The sequence below is a fragment of the Dermacentor variabilis genome, unplaced genomic scaffold (genome assembly GCF_050947875.1).
Source record: "Dermacentor variabilis isolate Ectoservices unplaced genomic scaffold, ASM5094787v1 scaffold_12, whole genome shotgun sequence".
Lineage (NCBI taxonomy): Eukaryota > Metazoa > Arthropoda > Arachnida > Ixodida > Ixodidae > Dermacentor > Dermacentor variabilis.
In genome coordinates this window covers 45,255,948-45,272,695 of record NW_027460280.1, presented here as the reverse complement: position 1 = coordinate 45,272,695, position 16,748 = coordinate 45,255,948, and positions in this window count along the sequence as shown.

The window sequence follows — 16,748 nt, the reverse complement described above, 5'->3', positions numbered from 1 at the left end:
GTCACCTCTATTACAGCAACAGTCTCAAACATCTCGGTGGGGGTATTCAGCAATCGACGAGATTTTTATATCTTTTGAATCTCTCAATTAACCCACGTATCGATAGTTTGTCCACTTAATGGCATTAAAATTAAATTATAGGGTCTTACGTGCCAAAGCGATGATCTGATTATGAGGAACGCCGTAGTGGGGGCTTCAGAAATTTGGACCAGCTGGGGTCCCTTAACGTGCACCTAATTTAAGTACAGGGGTTCTTTCGCTCCCATCGAAATGCGGCCGCCGTGGCCGGGATTCGATCCCGTGACGTCGTGCTTAGAAGCCCAACACCATAGTCACTAAGCAACCACGGCGGGTCTTAGTGACATACAGTCTCCCGAGTTTCGGCAAAGTTTCAAGGCTTTTAGCTCCCTTGAAATCTGTGCAAAAGCTTTGTTGTTCCGCAAGCGCTTTCGTAAGCACTTCGTTCAGACAAGAACAACGATCACAGATGGCAGTTACACATACACGCACAAAAATGGAGGTGCATTTATTTTTTCGAGATAATTGGCGACGTTCTTGCGATTAGCAGTCTATGATGGGCGCGTATTTAGAGCAAATGGGCACAGCTTATCTGCCATTACCACTGGCACATATCCAGTGGCACTTACACAGTGCTAGGAGGAGCGGTAGGATGCGAGCTCTTCGCGCACACCGCCAACGAGAACTAGGGCGTCCTTTTGAATAAACCCTCAGGTGGAAGTCAGCGCTTGTGCTTGTTCGTTCATTCTTGCTGTCCTCCGTCCGCTGTTGCGCTGTATTTAAATATAATGGATTATCAGCTTGCCCGGTCCCACACATTGCTTCCATACACAGGCTAGTGCATGTAACGGAGATCATTTCACGAGAGAAAAATGCTTAACCGGCGCATGGCTTTGAGTCTCCTTCGTTCTTCGCGTGCTTACTCTAACCATTCAACCTGAAAGATAGCCCTGAGGAGCTTGCTCTTCGACTGCGGTACTAGTCGTAATATGTCCCACTGGCACCACGAGTCCAAGGCCTCAAAACACGGTTGCGTTGTACGACCTTACGCTTTGCCATCATTTCGTGCCCCCTGGTATGCTATATATGTTACCTTGCTTTTAGTTTTTCAGGATGGGGTGTGGGACTACAGGGATGGGGTTCGAAAGCGGAGAGGTAGGGAAAAATGAAGGAAGGCGTGGGAGGAAGAGAGGGAAAGTGGGAAGTGTGGGGAGGGAAGGGATGAATGTTTATCCAAAATCAAGTGTCTCTCCGGGAGAACCTGCGGCAGAGCAAGCGCGGAGTGCTTGAAGCAATCCGCCGCACGTCAGAAAGGGCAGCGAAAATACCCATTCCGTAGCAGCCAGAGGCTGCTCGGAGGGCCGCTGCCTCCTTGAGCACTCCGTAGAACGCAGAGGTAGAAGTCCTAGCTCTCCTTTATACAGTTATACAGACGCATGATTTGGTGGTGTATTTATGTGGTGCAGCTAATGAAAAAGCACGCAGAAACTTCTCTGAGAATTGTCTAAGCATGCGTAAGCATTGCGCCACTTGCTCATCTTCTCCACGCGGCCCAGTGTCATTAGACAATCTTAGAATAGCGTTTGTCGCCTTACGTATTAAACGTAAGGACCTTTGCGGGACGTTACGGTACGTGTCCTTTCAAGTCTTTAATTTACCTGACGGAAACACAAACGGGAAGGAGACGTTATAAAACAGGGCACCATCTGGTGCCTCGTTCCAAGCGTATCCAAGCCAAGACGATCCATTAGCAACCATCCTGCTGTTGCTATGCGAACACGTCTCGTTAGGCCTACGAGCGCCAGAATCGCCGAACGATTTCAGAAAATGGATGTGATGCGCTATGCGCTCATAACTAACCTTTCAGGGGAGTTTAGAGAAAGCGAAAGATAATTACGATAGTTACTGGTGATCAACGCGAGTGAGAGCGTAGCCATTACAAGAATTGACGCTGCAGTGGGAGCTATGGGTGTCGCCACGTTCGTCAGCGCTATTTCTTAGCGTCCGTAAACATCACGAACGTTAAACTCGCAAAATAACGTACATTATAATAGCGCTTGTACACCACAGAAACCGAATAACGCTCGGAGCATGCGCAGTGAGGATACGCTATTTCTTTACGTACTTAATGCGTTTACGTTTGGTTGCAAACGCAATTCTAAAACTGTCTATTATGTATGTTATGAAACTTGATCCACCCAGTATAAGCCCTTATCAATCATTATCGGTCGTTATCAACCTTATTGGACTCGATCCGAGCCTTATCGACTCGTATCGGTCGGTTTCAACCTTATCATCACCCGCCGTGGTTGCTCGGTGGCTATGGTGTTGGGCTGCTGAGCACGAGGTCGCGGGATCGAATCCTGGCCACGGCGGCTGCGTTTCGATGGGGGCGAAAACACCCGTGTACTTAGATTTAGGTGCACGTTAAAGAACCCCAGGTGGTCGAAATTTCCGGAGTCCTCCACTATGGCGTGCCTCATAATCAGAAAGTGGTTTTGGCACGTAAAACCCCATAATTAAATATTTTTAAACCTTATCATCCGATCCTTATCAACCTTATATGTCCTTATCGGACATGATCCAGCCCCTATCAACTCTTATCGGTCCTTATAAACTCTTATCGGTCTTTATCAACCCTATGGGACTCGATCCGACCCTTATCAAAGCTTATCGGTGCTTATTAACCTTATCAGAATTGCTCCTATCATTATAAGCCCTTATCGCTCTTTAACACCTTATTCATCCGCGTCGAACCATTATGAACCGTGATGAGACCCATACAACCCCTGATCAGTTCTTATCGTCATTATCAAGTGATTGCCTGTTTATCTGTCTGTGTTGCCGGACATGAAGCGCATAAGCCTTCAGAGATCGGTGGCATTTCGGTCGGTGAAGGAATGCCCCAACGAAAGGCGCATTCCGCGAACACCGAAGCACATCGAATATGTGGCGTCTTTCGTATTTTTCGCAAAATCCGAATTAAACGGATGTCTACAATCCTTCAAGTCGGCTCTACATGGGATCGTGGAGATGGCTTTTATTCCACCACCTCTAAATCCTTCAACAAAGCCTTCATAGAAACTCTAATGTAACGTTTTCTTACGCAGCTAAAGCGCCACGCAGCCATCACGCGTTATGTGACATAGCTACAGACGATTTTTCTGGGTAGGTCTACATAGAAATGCTTACGCATTTAAGAGGAAGCTTTAGCTCGGGCCCAACTCCGACGCGGCCTATTCAAATACATGTAAAACGCAAAAACGTTTTTATGAGATAACCCCTGGACCGATTTTGATGAAATTTGTCGCATTTGAAAGAGAAAGTTAAATTCTAGTGACTGTTGGAAGCGGAATTTCGATTTAGGGCTTGAATTTTCTTAAAACAATTTTCAAATATTTGACCGTTTGAAAAAAATAGAAGCATGAAGTTTATAAATTCATAGCTCTGCATCAAGAACCGATATCGCGGTTCTGTAAACGGCATCCATTAGATCATTCAAAGCGGACAAATTCAATATGTCATTTTACATCTTACGTGAATTTGTTACGTTGGTTACAACGGTTTTGCAAAAGTTGTATTTCTCTATTATTAAATTTTTTTATATTCATGTGTAACATATCAATTTTGTCCGCTTTAGATGTACTATTAGGTGCAATTCACAGAATTGTATTATCATTTTTAGTGGTTAAGATACAGAGTTGTAAACTTGATAGTTTCGTTTTTTGAAAATTCTCGATTTTTGCCAATTTTTAACAAAAAATTGACAATCTAACTTAAAAATTCGAAACCAACAGTCACTAGATTTTAAGTTTGTCTTTTAAATGCAACAAACCTCGTCAAAGTTGGTGCAGTGGTTGCCGAGAAAAACGAATTCTCCTTTTACATGTATTTAGATAGGAGCACTTGAGCTAAAGCTTCCTCTTAATAAGTGACGACGAAGTTAACTTTCCTAGCGAGCTGTCTCTCTATCTCGCGAGCGCACGTGCACGTGCGTTTATGTTGGTATGTTTTTAATACACGATTTTTGTAAGTAACATGGAAGATGGTGGCACCTTTAGGTTGGTACCGTTTACTACTTTCGAATGGCAAATAAAATGAAATGACGCTAAATCAAGAGCATGAAAGCAAAAGTTTTGTACTGGAGTATATGAAGCCCCAGAAGATGGTATGGCAATACGTGACGGCGTGCGCAAACATGTATAAAGAAGTGCACTTCAATAAATAAATAAAAGTACTAAAGTTGTTCGTGAAAATACACAGTCCACAGTTTTGCAGCCGAATGGGTCATACTCATATAGCATACCGCATAATTATACATATATCAGCATGAAACTAATGTAAACTATCACGACGGATGACACGAATATTTAGTACAAACGTAAGATGTTGAAAATGTCTAAAAAAATATTGAATCAAGTGTCTTTCTCTGGAACCCCACTGTTGGCCATGGGCGAAGTATTTTTTTCAAGATTAATGGTTCGTGATCTAGTAACATGAAATCTTCGCTCCGTGTCCACCTTAGTTTTTTGTATTGTAAACTCAAAAAGGAGGTGGTGCACATTATCGTCTACGTGTCCACAAAGACACTGCGGGCTGATTGAAACCGCTCCCTGGTTGTAGAGCAGCGACTTTGAGGTGTCACTTGGATAGAGAGAGAGAGAGAGAGAGAGAGAAGTCATTAGGAAAAGGCACGGAGGTTAACCAGGCTGAGCAGGGTTGGGTGTCCGGCACTAAAGAAGGGGCAGGGGAGTGAAAGATCGGAATGAAAGAAAATGACACTATGCGCAGACATGCGCAAAATCAAGCGTTCACCGTTATGTTCATTACAAGCAGAGTAGCATGTAGGCGAAAATACGTTGGCTAAACACTGCTTTTTCAATAAAGAGCTCTCTCTCTCTCTCTCTCTCTCTCTCTCTCTCTCTCTCTCATTAGAAGCCGTCGTGTAGGGTATTGCATATCAAGAATCGCAGCAGTGTTTTTTGCGGCTTTGTACATCGCAGACGGAAGGGACCATGGTTCAGGAACTTTCTCGTCTGAAAAAGGCCTGTCATCCAAGTTCCCCATAAAGCTGTCCGAAGGGCGAGCAACCTCATCTTCATACGATGGCTAAAGTGGGCGTGTTCTACAGGCCCCCGAATGCTGAAAGTGTGTGCCTTGAATCTTTACTTGACTATATGCAATCGCACGTGCACGGGGGCGCGATTGTACTTGCTGGTGATTTTAACCGTCCGGAGATTGAGTGGTGTTCACTTGTCCCTGAAACAAAATCTCAAACATCCTACTGGACATTATGCTTGGCTTTAATCTTGATCAGGTTGTTTCCGCCCCAACTCGTGTACAGAGAACGTCATCCTCAATCTTGGACCTTGTCTTTGTCAGTAACAGTCTTCCTATAAATGAGTCGCGAGTAGACATACTTAATGGACTATCCGTCCACAAAATGGTCTTATGCTCATTGCCATTCACTAGCCCACCTACATTACTTGGCCCAATTAAAGCATATACCCGCCTTTAACAAAGCCAATGGTGACGCTATAATGACGTTCCTTGCACACGAGTACCCCGAATTTCATGATTTTTGTACCGATGAACGTTATAGTATCGATGCGGTTTGGCTAAAATTCAAGTTTCATGTCATGCATTGTATGCGTAATTTCGTCCCAACTGTGTACAAATCGACTCACAAACGCAATCCGTGGATCGCGCGTGAAATAATTCATACTAAACGTAAAATCAAGAGGTTACGAAAAACTAGGAAGCAACGGAATGTTTCAGGCTACCATTCTCAATTAAATTCCCTTACCAGATTACTTAAGGAACAAGTGCGTAACGCTAAACATAAATTCTGTGGTTCTACATTGCACGAGTATATTAAGAACGCGCCTCACAAATTCTGGCAGTATATGAATGCAAAGCTGACTAATCCAGCTTCACCAGATGCGCTAAATCAGTCTAGAGCTCATGATTTTAACAACTATTTTTGTTCGGTTTTCACAACTGATAATGGTACTGCGAAAATAAATCCTTCCTTTTACAATCGGGATAACCGATTGCTAGGTACGCCTACATTATCGGAGGCAGGCATCCTTTCACTCCTATCAGGCATCAATGAAAAGAAAAGTAGCGGTCCAGACGCAATTCCTAACAGCTTTTTGAAACGGTACGCGGAGCCAGTCAGCAAATATCTGTATCTCATATATTCCAAATCGTTGAAAGACTGTTGCCTTCCTGCTGAATGGAAAATTGCTAAAATTACTCCCGTACTCAAATCCGGTAATGCAGCGTCTCCTTCTAATTACCGGCATATCTCTATCACTTGCACTTACAGCAAAATTCTAGAACACATTGCATTAAAATTTTTAATAAGTTTCATTGAGTCGAACAATTTTCTCCACATGAATCAGCATGGCTTTAGATCTGGATTATCCACTGTTACACAGCTTGTCGAAACACTGCATGACCTGGCCCTCGGCATTAACGAGCGCATTCAACCTGACATCATTTTTCCCGATTTCTCGAAGGCTTTTGACCGCGTCTCGCACACTAAACTACTCCTTAAACTTAATTACATATTAGGTGATGGCCCAATTTACCAATGGATTAACAATTACTTAACTGGTCGCTACCAATTTGTACAGAGCGGCTCTCACTCCTGCGACTTTGCTCCAGTGTTATCAGGCGTTTCCCGGGGATCTGTATTAGCTCCAGTGTTGTTTTTAATATTTATCAATGACATAACTAACTGTGCTGACGTGAAACCCGGGCTCTTTGCTGATGACTGCATGCTCTATAATGAACTACGACATCGCATCAGAAGAACTTCACTTTGGCCTAGTTGGTATTTACTGATTCCTCCCAGTCAAAGATTGTAAAACGAGGAGTAGCGATGCTCTGCTTAGAATCGGCTCTCCGCAAATCGTGTGTGCACAAGATGCAGCTTGCCTTTGACAATCAGATTTCCCGTCTTAAGACGGCAGGGTTCCCTGACTCGATGGTAACGCCAGTGGTGGAAAGCCTCCTGCAGAAGGTAAAAGGATCTAGGGGCAAAGCGAGGGTGAGGACGAATACTATGGCCATAAGACCTGAAGTAGTGCCGTATATTCATAGGGTCGCTCACAACCTAAGGAAGGTGGCAGGCAGGTTTGGAGTCCCCTTTGTCTTTTCAGCCCCTTTTAAGCTGGCGCGGCTCTGCCCCCGCACCTCTCGTGATCCTAAAGGAAGGCAAGGTTGTGGTAAGAACCACACCAAGCCGTATGCAAAATGCAATGTAGGAGTTGTGTACGAAATCCCCCTGGCGTGTGGCAAGTCCTACATAGGGCAGACTGGACGGTGCCTAAATGATCGAGCCAGGGAACATGAACAAAAGTTAACGAAAGATGAATTGGCGCACTTACCTGCGCACTGCAATGCCTGTCGCTGTGCACCTCTTTTTGAGGGGATAAAGATTCTGGGGAAAAGCCATGACCAGACTGCACGTGAACTGATGCAGGCTTATCACATAAGAAAGAAAGGCGAAGACTGTGTTAGCGATACCTCAATTAGGTTGTTTCAATCGGAAATAGATTTTTTTGATAATTGGTTGCCACGCTAAGCTGATGTATATTCTTGTTTGCTGCGATCTGCGCATGTTCTTTTTGCCTATATATGCCCACGGGCTGCCGTGAATAAAACAGTTAAAAGTTACCGCCCGTGCTGTTTATGTGTTCTCTCCCTCTGTCCCCGTCTTTTTTGCGGTCAATATGATATACGACATCGCGATGATCAGGTGAAATTAAATAATGCCTTAAATAAAGTAGCTCAGTGGTGTGTAGATTGGCAAATGACAATAAACATTGATAAAACCGTATTCATGTAAATTACAAATAAAGCGCCTAAGCTTGATTTTCCATACCATTTTAACGATGTGCCACTTAGAAGTGTAAACCAGTATAAATACCTAGGTCTCATAATATCGTCTAATCTCAGCTGGACAGAGCATGTGTGTCAAGTGTCAAATAAAGCATTAAACGAACTGTTCTTCATTAAACGGGCCTTGTCATATTCTACACATGAAACAAAGCTTCTTGCATACGTCACTTTTGTCCGCCCAGTCTTAGAATACGCCAATACTGTGTGGTTCCCTCACACTGCGAACGATATCGCCATTTTGAAAAGGGTGCAGCGGAAAGCGGTGCGTTTTATCTTTAACCGATACGGACGCCTTGACTCGCCTACTGCTCTGTTACAGCGTGCTGGTCTAGCTACCCTTGAAAGACGCGCAAAGCTTTTTCGGCTCAAATTTGTATACCAACTATTGCATAGATCATTCCGTATAAACCCTGACTCTTACTTGAAATTTCGTGATACTAGACCGAGCAGAAGACGGCATGCATGGGAACTTGTAGAATATCCGTTTATTAATAATATATTTCACTATTCTTTCTTCCCACGCTCAATCCGTAAATTGAATACACTGGATGTAGCCGCAGAACAGCAGCCAACACCAGCAAAATATATGGATTTAATTGAGCATACTGCATGAGCCTAAAAGTTGTCCATATAAGTAACTAAATTGCTTTCGCCATGCAATCCATCCCGATTCAGTTTGTGATAGGAAAGCACTTACCTACACTTCTTGTTCTGTGCATTTTGTATTTGAATGATGCCTTCTGCTCTGCATTTTTTTCTAGTTTTCCTGCTGGTTGGTGTACATTGGCTTTATTGTGTGCATTATTATGTATGAATGTACTACTGCTATTCTTGAATAGTCTCCAGTCATTATGTGCTTTTTTTCTACAGAATGTTTTAGTAGTGTTCATTGATGTGACTTGTTGCTCACCCCTGTAAAAATCCCCATGGGGGATTTACAGTATTCTATAAAGAAATAAAATAAATAAATATGATGTGCGGACACAAGGAAGTGTTTTATAGTTTCTTCTACGCCACATGGGGTGTTGCTACTGGCAATATCCATCATCCCAATTAGGAATGAGTAAGCAAAAAAGAAAAAGAAAGAGCGCGAGTTCTTGTGGCATGGAACCCAACGTGGGATCTACACTTCAAGAACAGTGTAGATCCCACGCACTGCGGAGTCGGTCTAAGCGAAGCTGTGCGCTGGCAAGATGAAACCGCGCACCTAGACAAGAGAAGTACGGGGGACTTGGGTGACAATCGCGCTCCGCGACCTCCGGCCCAGCCGACGGAGAAACGCGGCATGGTGACATCACCGACCGCAGCCTTGAGACGCCAGTGACCATGAAGGTGCCGGTGGTGAGGGGCACCTTCATGATCATCGGTTGTGTCGTCCATAGAACGGCGATGCGGACAAGGCATCATAACAAATAAAGGTTTTGTTTCTGTTTTTTTTTTCTTCAGAGGCCACGAAGCTCTCGCAAGATGTCACGTGTGTCTCAAGAGGTAGTTGACGTTTTGCGACGTAAAAGTGGGAGGTTATATTTTACATCAGATTACATGGTGCGCACTTAGTATCTTTCTGCGGATTGTTGGTCGCGACAGTGAACCGTGGTAAAATGCTCTCCAGCTTTCGTGGCATTGCCTGCTATCATACTTTTGTACACGTTATAGAACAAAGGTAACCGATTACAATTATAGTTACAGTTGAAACTCGATCTACCGAAGTGATGACCTCGCTCGAATTATATCGTTAAATCGGCAAGTTCTGAAAATCGAGTAAGAGATATTTGGGTCCTTCGAAATCTAAAATTGTAACGTAGCGACACCCAAAACGTACCGCGGCATTGTATCTGCCGTTATCCCACGCTTGCGCATGTAAAATGTTCGCGAGGGTGGTACAACTACCGCCGCCCCTAGCACCATCTGGTACGTAAGAATGCTAGCGACTGCTAAGTCCGTTGTTCCGCGCATGGGCGCAGCGTGCAGCCTCGTCAAAATAAAGCTAGTGCCGTGACAAGGACCTCTAGATGTTTTAAGGCGATATAGCGTTAGTGCACACGATTGAATAAAAATAAAAATAAATCCGTCTGCGTCAAAATGAGAAAGAAAGCACAGCTTTTTTTACGGATTTATTTCTGGAAAAGCTTCGTTAAATCGGGTCTAATGCAAGCTAGTTTCCTTAATTCAGGTTGATGACAACATCGAATCTTATGGGCACTTGCCGGGGATAGAAAATTTCGTCGTTAGATCGGGAACTTCGTAAAATCCGGTTTCGTTAGATCGAGTTTTAACTGTACTTTGTTAACCGTACTTATTTCGGACCTCCTCGGGGGCGGATGGGCCCATGCCGCGAATTTGAGGGATTTTCAATAAAGTTGTTACCATCACCAAATGACAAATTATGGCTCCACGAAAATAACTGAGGAATCACTAAAGTGGCATATAATTACGTTTGCATTACTTTCCTGCCATCTTTAATTAACAAATGCTCGCTGTATTAGAGCGTATTCTGCAGCCTTTCACACGTCGTTTCTATTCATTAAGTATTGCATGTCAGAAACCTTCGCCGGTGATCTTCCCTCGTTTTCTTGTGAATACGTCGCAGTGACCCTGAAGACTCGCTCTATGTGAGCGCTAGAGGGAAAGCCGTTATTGTAACGCATGAGCACATTGCGCGGAAGATTGGGTTTGTTGCAATTGGTCGTTTAACACTGTTGTATCCGGTACTCATTACCGGCGAGCATGCAGCTATGAAAGGCCCTTCCGGCTGCATCATCGTTTTCTCAGCACCAGGGAGTTGGCGAGTAAATCAGCGTCACCAAAGCTGACGGGCGAGACAAGCGCCCGCCTGGACTAGACTGGACCCGACATAGACCGTGACACGCAAAGTATAGCACACTTCGAGGCGACAACAGCCGTCGCCCTTCGTGGAAGCAACAACTACCGTGAAGACCACTCTACCTGAACCTGACCCTGACAAGTGGACCGTCACTCATGACCCACTAATCGATAAGAGGGGCCAACGTTGAGCACTTCTGTGGGAACGACTTCGACATCAAGTTCCTATAGTTTGTCACGCCGTTGCCTCGTATATGGGGGCGTTCGTGCAACATTGGAGGCGGAGTCCGGCGGAACGATGCGACGTTATGCGCGGGATTTTGCGAACGGTTCAACGATTGTGATTAGCCGAGAAGTAGAACAGTGAATTTCCCCGACTAGAGAATGGGGAAAAAGAAAGTGCTTAAAAAGTGGATCTTGAGTGCTGTGGAGTTGTGCTCATCTTCGCACTGGTGCTGTGTGCCTCGCTCAGGTTCCCCGTCCACCACTTATGCGGCGGCTGCCAACTCTCTGATATGCCTCCGCAAGGTTCACCTCGGCATCGATGTAGTTTCAACTCCAGTCCAAGAACTAGTCGATATCCTCACCCCAGGTCTCCCCCCGCATTGCCAAAGATACGATCTGTCCATCCACAAGCCAAGCTGAAAGCTCATTAACGTCAGCTTCCTCGATACCAGGCGAGCTACGTTCATGTACCGACTGGCGCGAGGGTGACGGCCGATGAATTACAGGCCCTTCAAAGCCATCCAGACTCGTGAGGTGTGCCCTTTTCGTGGCGGTCTTGATGATTCGGTTCACATCATTACGCAGTGTTTGCTTCCCGCAGCTCTTCTCCAACGTATTGCTAGTCTTTTACTCTCCAGGTGCTCCATATCAGATTGTTCTATTTTTACACCCTTTTCCTAAGCAGGCGATCAACCAGTTCGTGTTCCTTCTTGTCGAGTGCTCATACCGAGTTTGGTTGGCACGCTGTGAAGCTGTTTTCCGGGATGGACACCGGTCCTTCACGAATTGCTTGCGAAAGCACGGAATGAGGTCTGGTTCCATCTTACCCGGGAGCGGCATCACTTGGGCGACAAGAAGTGAGGGCTCATCCTACCGTGATTTTAGATGAGTCAGGTGGAAGGCTCTCCATTAAGTTATGATGCACGCTCCTAAGGTCGCCCGACTTGGCCGTGTGGGCCAGTCGATCCACGGGGTTTAGTTTGGCTCAGCGGAACCCAGAGCCGGAACAGGTCGTGGCGCACCCCCGTGTGTTCGCACTGCTCCGCGGATGGTTTTGGTGGTCTCTATGGTTGTGTACCTTGACTTGTTTTGTGTTAAGGCAATCCGAGTGTCTGTCAGGCTTGTGTCCTGTAAGACCCACATGGCTGTTTGTCTGTTGAGAGCAGTAGCTCAGTCGCGCCGCACCACAGCAGCCCTCTTGTCTAGGAAAGACCGTCGGCCCGAACCAAAGCCCCACGCCCAGTAAAGCCGGGTAGAGGGGGAGTGCCAGTGTCAATGTACCGAATGTTGCTAGGTTGATGAGTACATGTAAGTTCTGGGACGCGGCACCTCCGGTTGCCAAGTCCTCTTCCCATCTGACAACGGCACCATCATCATGTGCCTTTCTAAATTTATTTATTGTATTTTATTTATTTTATTTTGACTACCCTAAAGGCCCCGAGAGGCATTACATAGGGGGGGGGGATACAATTCACACATGATATTTAAACGCAATGAAAATGACTTAAGGCAACAATCAAGCACAGATTTCGGTAAAAGATACACTTTGTAAAAAAATAGAATAAAAAGATGAAAAGAAATTGGGGTGAGAGTACATGGTACAATTCACATTTGCTGTACATGACACTTTTCAACAAGGCACAAGCGGCAGGTGGGTGTGGGGAAAATGCACATTTAAAAATTTATACATATATATAACACAGGCCAGTCAAGTGCCAGCTGAACATTTTATACATTTAAATATGTGCGCAGGGCTGATTGGAAGTCAGACGGGTCAGTGATTGTTACAATATCTTGGCGTAGGGCGTTCCATTCATTCACTGATAACACCAAAGGGGAATTTTGGAATTTTTTGGTCCTAGCAAATATGGGAGACACTTTGCATACATGGTCATTGCGGGTGGACAGATAATGGTCGGGTAAGATGGGAGCGGATGAAAAAGATGAACCACAATAGTAAAGGGAGTGAAAAAAAGACAGACGGAAATATTTCCGTAGTGTGTCAAGATCCGGAAGATTAAGGGTCTGCTCTAACGCCGACACACTTTGATATGGAGAGTAGGAGCGCAAAATAAAGCGGGCAGCCTTATTTTGAATTGATTCGATGCAATCAGAAAGGTTAGCTGTGTGAGGGTTCTAAATAATTGCGGCGTAATCGAGGGTTGTTCTGATAAGGGAAATGTATGCACGAAGTCTTGTGTCACTGTTTGCAAGGTACAGACGGCGCTTTAAAAAGCGAGTTTTTTTATTGCCTTGTTAGTAATATGCTCAACATACATGGCCCAGCTTAAATCAGATGTAAGAATAACGCCCAGATATTTAAAAGAAGAGGTTCGTTCGAGTATGCAGTTACGTAGAGTATATACGTTAGACGGAAAGCTTAGCTTGGAAGAAAATGTCATGACCTTAGTTTTATCTGCATTAATTTCCGTCTTCCATACGCGACACCATTCAGCTAATGTGGTTAAATCTTTTTGTAATATGGCAACGTTATGAGAGATGGTTATCTGTCTATACATTACACAATCATCGGCAAACAGCCGTATTGTTGAAGTTATATTCGTAGCTATGTCATTAATATATATTAGGAATAATAACGGGCCTAACACTGACCCTTGAGGCACCCCTGACCTAACGCGGCAGAAAATAGATGGTTGTTATTAATAGTTACTGATTGAGAGCGACCAGGTAAGAACTCGTTAATCCACTGGGTAGTTTTCTCATCTAACTTAGGGCTGTTTATTTTCATGATTAGCCTTTTATGGGGAACACTATTGAAAGCTTTCGAGAAGTCAATAAATATTGCGTCATTATAAAGCAAATTGTGGTTTGCGCATTACGAAGAAGTGTGTCTCTCGTCTTGAAGTTTAGGAACTTGATAATTAATGGACGCGTAACACCAAGTCGAGGCTGCCCGATTCGATGCGCGCGTTCAATGTCTTCAGTGTGCAAGGTTATGTTTAGGTGAGTGGAACAGAAATCTCTTACTAACTTCTCGCTAACCTCGTAGTCCTCCTTCGCAACTTCAGCTAAACCTTTGATAATCGGATTTTTTCTTCGTGAACGATTATTTAGGTCATCTACAACACCTTCTAAGTACGTGACGAAGTCATTTTTACTTCTTCAAGCGAGTCATTAACAGTTTTAACACCAGTGCCGATTTCGGGTACAATAGGTAGATTTTTTTCAGCTGCGCAGACTCGGGACCTAATATCGGCAACATCTCGCTGGATTTCTTTCAGAATAGTTGCAGTGGTGTCAAAATTCTTTTTGTTGGCTTACATGAATTCTTTCAGTAGCGCATATACATAATCTACTTTGGGGCCAGGGTTGGCTTCAATGTCCCCAGCACAGAGCAACAGCAGCGCTAAGCAAATTGATAGGGCAAGCAAGGACTTGGGGCAGACGATACAGATTAAGCTGACTACTGCCTGTGAGTAGTAAACCCTTAATAATAAATAATAATAAACCCTTTTCCTCTTGTCTTGGACGTCTTCCCGAACCTCTCGACCACCCGGCACCTGCCACATCACCAGCCGCGGAACCTTAATGACCGCTAGGACAGCCGAATGACAATAAATGTATGAGAGCGGTGACAAAGGCTACCCTGGTTCCCAACAGGGTTACACATTGTTGCCGCAATGCTCGCGCCTAGGTGCTCTTTGAAACTCGGCGGTTCTTTGGTGCTGGAGTTAGGGAAAGCGTTCCCGGTAGGGATAGTGAAGAACTGAAAAATCCTCCATATGTGATTTCCTGGCATCCACGTTCGAAGTGGCCATCGCTATTAAGCCATGAACCTAGAGGTGCCGGTTCAATTCGCCGACCAACATCTGGTTGAGATCCTGCCGGCACCGTTGCCTAGTTATTCACTCAGACTTAAATCATCATCATCATCATCAGCCTAGTTACGCCCACTGCAGGGCAAAGGCCTCTCCCATACTTCTCCAACTACCCCGGTCATGTACTAATTGTGGCCATGTTGTCCCTGCAAACATCTTAATTTCATCCGCCCACCTAACAACGAGGGATTGTAAATATGTGATTTCCTGGCATCCACGTTCGAAGTGGCCATCGCTATTAAGCCATGAACCTAGAGGTGCCGGTTCAATTCGCTGACCAACATCTGGTTGAGATCCTGCCGGCACCGTTCCGTAGTTATTCACTCAGACTTAAACGAGGGATTGTAAGTGACGCGAGCATATGTTCAAGTATCACAAAAAAAGCGGCCAATTCTATGGTGACATTATGACTACATATTATTCAGCACTTGGGGTACTGTTCGTGTGTTACAGTCGCAAAATTAGGTGTATATGAGTAAAATGTGAGATAGATGGGAACATGTACTTTTAACGGCCAAGAACTTCTCACATAACATTCACGTCGGGTCTTAAATACATCAAACGGAAAAGGGCACGTGATATCCACAATCTTCATCGCAAACTGCGATACTAGATGTACTGTGTCTGCTTTTGGCATTTCGGAGAGGGGTTGGGGGGAGGGGAGTAGAGAAAGGAGAAGTGTAAGGAAAAAAGGGTCAAGAAAGGGTGAGAGAAGGGGCAGTGGTCTCAACCCAGACAAAGAAGCAAAGCAGGAGGGCCTGCGGCAGAGGTGATGCAAGATGCTTCAAGCACTCCGCCGCACGCCACAAAGGATAAGGAAGAAGCCGATTCTGTTACAGCCAGAGGCTGCACGGAGGGCAACTTAATCCTCGATCGCTCCATAGCGAGCTCAAAGAGCAACCCCATAGAACGCATGGAGACGGGTCCAAATCCACATATATGCAAATGCACAGACACATCATCTGATGGTGTTTCTTTTGCGTGGCAACATCACGAAAAAGCTACGACGAAGTTAAATTCTCTCTCGAGCGCACGGGAGGAACGTCAGCCTTTTTTCCAGCGAGGCACGTGCTTGCCGTACGCGCCTTGGGCGGTAAGGTGCACGCCCTCGAAAAAGACGACGCGTTTTCATTCGGCCTTGTAGAAACTGTTCGATGATTGTGCCGCAGCCACTTTGAAGCGTCAACTACGATGGATATTACTATCAAGGCGTTGTGACTGCGTATGGCTTATGCATGTGTAATGAAAAGAGATTAAAACATCGGCGAAGTGACGAAGAGCAGCGCTCAAGTAGTCGCCTTTTTTTAGAAGTTATGCGGCTCGCTTATGTCTGCGCAGGCAGTGCCATAAAAATTCTGCTCACTGGTAGGATGAGCGACTCAAACTTAAGGATTTCATGCACCAATACTGCACTGCGGAAGTAAGCAAAGTATAGCTGGCAGAATTTTGTCCAGCATTCAACACTTTCTCAGCCGATGTAAGAAAACAGAGCGGCGCCCTGTGGCTATTTTGTCTTAGTCATCTGCTATGGAGCAGAAACCTGGAGGCTTACGAAAAGGGTTCTACTCAAATTGAGGACGACGCAACGAGCTATGGAAAGAAGAATGATAGGTGCACGTAACGTTAAGGGATAAGAAAAGAGCAGATTGGGTGAGGGAACGAACGCGAGTTAATGATATCTTAGTTGAAATCAAGAAAAAGAAATGGGCATGGGCAGGACATGTAATGAGAAGGGAAGATAACCGATGGTCATTGAGGGTTACGGACTGGATCCCAAGGGAAGGGAAGCGTAGCAGGGGGCGGCAGAAAGTTAGGTGGGCGGATGAGATTAGGAAGTTTGCAGGAACGGCATGGCCGCAATTAGTACATGACCGGGGTTGTTGGAGAAGTATGGGAGAGGCCTTTGCCCTGCAGTGGGCGTAACCAGGCTGA